The sequence below is a fragment of the Nilaparvata lugens genome, unplaced genomic scaffold, assembly GCF_014356525.2.
Source record: "Nilaparvata lugens isolate BPH unplaced genomic scaffold, ASM1435652v1 scaffold4111, whole genome shotgun sequence".
Lineage (NCBI taxonomy): Eukaryota > Metazoa > Arthropoda > Insecta > Hemiptera > Delphacidae > Nilaparvata > Nilaparvata lugens.
Genome location: NW_024090540.1, coordinates 1 through 6,755, shown reverse-complemented (window position 1 = coordinate 6,755; position 6,755 = coordinate 1).

The window sequence follows — 6,755 nt, the reverse complement described above, 5'->3', positions numbered from 1 at the left end:
GAGAAGTGGGGAAAAAATTTAATTTGGACCATACTGTGTGTATAAATATCATAAAAAAATTAAAAGAAAGAAACACTTTAAACCACAAAAACCTCTTATCCCATATTAACAATTTTTCATGTTAGTATTAGGTAGCTATATGAATGAACATTTTAAATTAATCAAATTTATTGAAATGAATCTAACATTTTAACCTTTATTGCATAAATTTAATTCAAACTATTTATTATTACAAATTGAACCAATCTTTCAGATTAATCAAAATAATTAAGATAAATATTTCTATAAAGCGATAGTTTCTATTCACCCATAAAATGGTTTTAAAGCAACAGAATGCATATTATCAAGGTAAGACATACGGTGGCTATTCACACCAACTGGCAGGTGAACAGCACAGGCATGTTTTCATGTTTTTTTAATAACTGATATTTTATTTCTCAATTATGATCTGATATTGAATCTACAGCACAAGATTAAACTTTAATCATGATAGAAACATTTTTAACTATCAGTATTCTTCAGTTATTAACATGGAAAATACAAAACTGTTGCTATTCACCCCATTTTACGGTAGGGGTACTGAATAGGCTAAATATATTTAGACCTTATTCCCTATTGTGAGATATTTATGAATTCCATCTTCTTTTAAATACTGTAGTTAGGTTAGTGCATCATTTATTCAATAAATTAAATAAAAAGGATTTGCTAACATAAGTGATTTACATGTAGGCCTACTGCAGTCAGGCTACTTGTTGGAAAATCCATTTAGAGAAATGATTCAAGATTAAGCTTAGAGTGGTTTAGCCAAATGTGGATTGTTTTATAAAATAAAGTTTTTCAGTATTTTATAAAAAGTTTTCCATTAACCAAATTATAAACTGAATGAAATTCAACCAGACTCACTGAAGCCCTAGAGCTGATTGTATTGGTTGTTTGAAGATAATTTATATACGGTAGTCAGACACAGACTACTGTAATTGTAGCATCATAGAGAAACAATAGCATAAAAACATCTCATCGTGTTTAATTTAATGGTTTAGTATAGGGCTCTTATGTTGTAAATTTCACTGTTAACTCAAGCCGCTGATATTCCTATGGTATTTTTGCTTTATGGTAACTCAATATAAATATAATAACTCTGGTACTATGAGGTCCACCTAATGGCAGCATTTGATTAACATTGGTGTTGCTATTCTTGTCTATCATTAGACAAATCAAATTGCTTTGGAAATTGAAATAAGTTTTGCTCTATCTCATGTTGCTTCACATGATTGTTTTTTTACAATGTAAAAATATACCTAATTAATTAGACCTTACAAAAAGATTTAATTTAAATCATGAAAATTTATGAATTACTAATTGAATAATATATTTTCTTGACGAATAAAATATTATTATTATTATTATTAAATAGAATGCACATTTAATATTGGGTTACATCAGATATGTTATTCCGAATCAGCTATTCTCTATTATAGGAGCCAGTGGCAATACAGGAAATCGGCAACGCAGTTGTCCTATCTTTTCTACTGGCATTATAGCATTGACCTAACTATAAGCCTACTTGAATGAATGAATTTATTTGCCAAAAACAAGATACAAACATAAAAATTAAGGAAATGTTAATCTATTTAATAGAAATTATAACAAAATGATATCCTTATTTATGATAATAGTATTAATAAATTAAGATTAAATTTATGCTCACATGCATGAGTACAGTAGGTGAGGCAAAAATACCTGCAGAAGGAAGATTCCTTGTTTGCCAGTGTGACTCGTATAATCAGCTGTACTTAAGTATCGCTGTATTTATTTACCCTCTTTGAATGAGTAGTTTTCATTTGATCGCCAACTTTTTTCATGCTAATGTTAAATTTAATATTATACAAAAGTTTTCCTTATAAATTAACTTGAACTTATTATTTATATTTTACAGTGCCAAACTGATCAACTGCATCCTAATGGAACGTTCAAGATGTGATTCAGTAACTGATACGGTTGTTGCAATAATTATTTTTGACCAAGTAAGTAAACAATTCACCATGAAATGGAATTTTGCTTTTGCTCCAAATCAGTATGGGCTGGGACACAGAGAACAATCTGCGGGAAGCGGTCAGAGTGGCCTTCATCTATATTTTAGATATTCATGTCTATAACCTGCTAAGACCTCTCTGATTCCTGTCTGCAGATCGCTGTGTGTGTCCAAGCCACAAAGTTTTACCTTATTTATAATATTGTGCGCCACCCACTTGGAAAACATTTTACAGGTGACATTTTTGTACTGTTTCGATTTGGATACTATCAAAAACAACTTGAATATGGTAATTTTAAAAAATCGATTTAATTTACTTAGAATTGATATTCTGAGAAATCAATATATGTAATGAGACAGGCAATACTTTCTTGATCACTTTATACTTGTTTTCATCCCTCTGGAAACGCTGCTGCATTGTGGTCGTCAGGCTAGTTTTACACTCATTCGGTTCGTTTCGTTTTGGCAAATCCGATAAGTGTGAAACGGTAATACGGTTTGAATTCGGTACCGAATAGCAACCGCATAGCATGAACGCCCCCTCGACACGAATAGGTTTTATCATATTCGAATTTGTTGCTAGGGAAACAGGAAAAAAACAAAGTCTTCTACACACGCTGGCCTTTTTTGTTTATTTTAACCTGATATCGTGATTATCTGTTTCAAATTTCCCAAGTCAAAATCATATGGTCAATTCAATTCTGTTAGTTCACAGGAACATTTTTTTCTCAATGAATAGTTTGCCAAAAAAATATGAAAGATATAAATTAAAACTCAGGGAGAATTTTTTTCACGAATATTATATGATTTCATCAATGGAGAGAAGAGATGAAGTTTATATAATACCATGTGTCAAAACAAGGAACAAATTTTCAATTTAAAAAAATTATCTCTCTAAACATCCAAAATTAACATAATCAAAAAGAAACTATTCAAATAATTCACAATTTTTAATTAACTTTTAGGGTCGGTTTCCGAGCTCGGGATTTAGCTAAGTTCTAGACTTTACTGGCTTTAAACTCTGGAGTCAGAAAATTGGCTTTCCGAGTCAGAGCGTTGACGTATTCGAGGACTTAAATAGACTGTGTAGTTTAGAGATCACGTTAGACCCTGGAGTTTGTAATTTCGCTTTCTGAGTGAAGGGCTTTTAAGTCCAGGACTTGAAACAGCGTGATTTTAAACCCTCGACTGGGGTAGGGTTTAAATTCAAGTTCTAGACTTAACTGAGCAAACACAATTCAGTTATTGTTTTGGAGAAGATAAAAAGCCAAATAATTGTCATGGAATACAGTTTTTTTTCAAAACAAATACGTTTTCAAACTCAGTAGCCTAATTAAATTTTCATTCATAATCACTGGTTAGGATCAATGATCAATAATAGCATAACGTAAAATGAAATGTTTATTCATTCCCTTTCAAAGGTTTTGTTTGAATAGGCCTACAAAGAAATCGAAACGTATTTTCACAAAATAGTTTGGAGAGCGCATGCTCATTTGAATTGTCTCGCTGCAATCAGCTGTTTCCGTTTTGCTATAATGCCAACAATAAACAACAGCAAAATATTGTGAATTTCCCTCATGTTTACTGCGTTAAAGTCCTGGACTCAATAAGTCGAGAACTTGATAGACTCCGGAGTTTAGAAGATAAAATCGTGACTCAGAAAGTCAATTTAGACCCGAGAGCTTTTTTAGTCCTAGACTCTGTAAGTCCAGAACTTATAGATCCCGAGCTCGGAAACCGGCCCTAAGTCTAGAACTTGAATTTATACCCTACCCCAGTCGAGGGTTTAAAATCACGCTGTTTCAAGTCCTGGACGATTTTTGATAAATCCTTGACTTGGAAAGAGGCGAGAATCTAATTCAAGTCCTGGACTTATAAGCCCTTCACTCAGAAAGCGAAATTATAAACTCCAGGGTCTAACGTGATGTCGAAACTCCAGGGTCTATTTGAGTCCTCGACTACGTTAACGCTCTGACTCGGAAAACCAATGACTACATCTGATTTTGAATCTGACTCCAGAGTTTAAAGCCAGTCAAAGTCTAGAACTTGGCTAAATCCCGAGCTCGGAAATCGGCCCTAAATTTTTGTTGTTCAAGAAATAACATCTTACAATTTAACACCAGCTGTTATATTTAAATATACCAGCATGACCTGTGAAAATCCAAACACAGCTGTTTTTGAGAAGAAAATACCTAATTAGAACCGTACGAATTAAAACCTGACATGTATGAAAGCCTCATTCGTTTTCGGTAACGAACCGAACCGAATGCATGTGAAGCGTCTAAGCCTCACTGTGCAGAATAAGCCTCGTCGACAGAGTGGTGGTCATGATGTGGGTCTGTCTACCCGCTAACTTTTCAGGGTCTTCTTCAACTAGTCCTCTTTCTATGCTTCATACAGTAGCTGCAACCTTGTTCAATATTCTTTTGCTCAATAATTCAGGCCTATTCCTGGCCAAGGTTGAAGTCACTCCACTACATGGATCAATTTTGCTTGTAGATCTTTTTATAGTGATGAGTTTCTTCATTTATTGTGAACATTTGTGGTTTCCATTCCACCATTAAGGCTGATTCCAGGATAAACATTGCAGGCAGAGTCAAAATGAGGCCACAAAGGTTGAAATAGTGGTCTACAATGAGCAACTATCTTGAATAATGAATCCTCAAAGTTTCATGAATTTATTTACTCTCAATTCAGCAATGGATCGGATCTCACCCAAGATTTAAACTATATATCGCAAAAAGTAAAAATTATGAATTGAGTTTTCCCTTGTGATGTGCTTCATTTAGTGAGACCGATGGTATCCAAATCGGAATAGCCTTCTTTGAAAAATGTTACCATAAAAAGTTTTGAAAAGCGTGATGCACAACCTTAAGTTATCATTCTTATCAAACATGCACCTGCCACTCCCACTAAACTTTTGACGTCTTGCTCAAGTGACTCCACTGAATATATTTATGAATACCGACTAGCATAAACTAACTTATTGTCCAAGCACAAAGCAGGTTCAAAAACATCACATTCATATTAGGTGTACTTCGTCTACTTGAGCCTACGTTTATTTATTATAATTTTGTACCAATTTTCACTTAGATAAGACTAAAACTACCATAATTTTATCTTTGATAGATTAACTATAACAATTTTAACATGTCTAGCTATTATGCTTATCAACTCATAAAATATTTTGTATGCAACATCGAAATAATTTAATATTTTATGTTCGCAAGTTTAATATTGATATTTAATGTGTTTTTAAGAGCATTCTAAAAGAGATATATAGAGAAATTGATGTTTTTCTAGCTCAAAAATGTAAACTTGAATCGTGAAATGTGAAGAAAATCATACATTGACAGCCTATCATTTGCATTTGAGCATGTTCCTACTGCTGGCAGCAAATAATAGGATAATAATATATATATTTTAAAATATTGAATGCTGGGATTATAATATTAATCATACGTTATATTACAGATTGAATCCACAAAATAATTGAAGAAATGGTTTCAGATGATTACGAACAAGCGCAGCTATCTTTGGAGAGGTAATGCACCTACTGATATCCGTGATAAGAACTTGGGAGAGATTTAGTGAAAACCTGGAGAACGGCCACTTAGCTCACAAATCTGAGCTGTTCACATCAAGCTGATATTTGTGACAGCCATTGTAGCTTTAATCATGTAAGTAAACACTCGATCAGACTATAATTTTCAATTATTTGTATCAATTAACTGCGCCCGGTTCTACTCAGAATAACAAAGGCACAGGTTTCTTTGTTTAAACTACAACAGTAGGCCTACTATCACCGACAGGAGTCGAGTCGGAGCAGTGGTAGCGGACGGTCGTGTTTCGAGGAGCGCACATAACATAAACCGTTTCTTGTTTATGCCTTTAGAAATATTTTTTCATCGTAGATCTTGTCCATAACCTAATAACTTACTTTATTAATTTATTCTTTCAATTAATACGTAATAATCTTTCTAATAATAACTCATCATTAATAACATCAGTAATAAAATCGGTATTGTACCTCTTAAAGTCTACTAAAGTATTTAGTACTTGTCTCTCTATTTGAACTTATTAGTTGCGAATTCATTCATCAGTAACCATAATCAACCAACTTAGCTGTATTAAACTGTATTGAATCGTAAATTATCTCTTTATAAATTGTAGGTTTGAATTACTCTTACTCATAATATAATATATTTTTTATCCATCCAGGAAATTGAATAAACTAAATTTTTATATATCTGATCATTACCAATAAATATTTACTGTATAAATTCATTACCGTATAATCGGATACAGGCCATTAAACCTTAAATAAAATGAAAAATAAATAAAACAGGAGTTCTACTATTTTTCTTTGGGAGGATGGTGGGAGTGTTTACCGATACTCTGGAAACAATTCGTCCACTAGCATCCGTCATAATGGTCATTGAACACAACTTATTTGTACATCTATATGAGATTTGTCCCTTCTGGGATACGTAGCTTTTTCGAAATTTGAATTCGTCAACCCACATAAACCATCCATTACACTAAAGTCTGCAGTCAGACTATTTCGTTCTGAATTAGTCATATTTTGATGAAAAGCAAGTAAACAGCAAAACAAAACAAAACAAAAACTTAAATTAGCCAACAGATTATCATGCAAGCAAGCTAACATATATTATATTTTAATACTAATATACTAATCTTGCATCCTATAAGCCTATTTCAA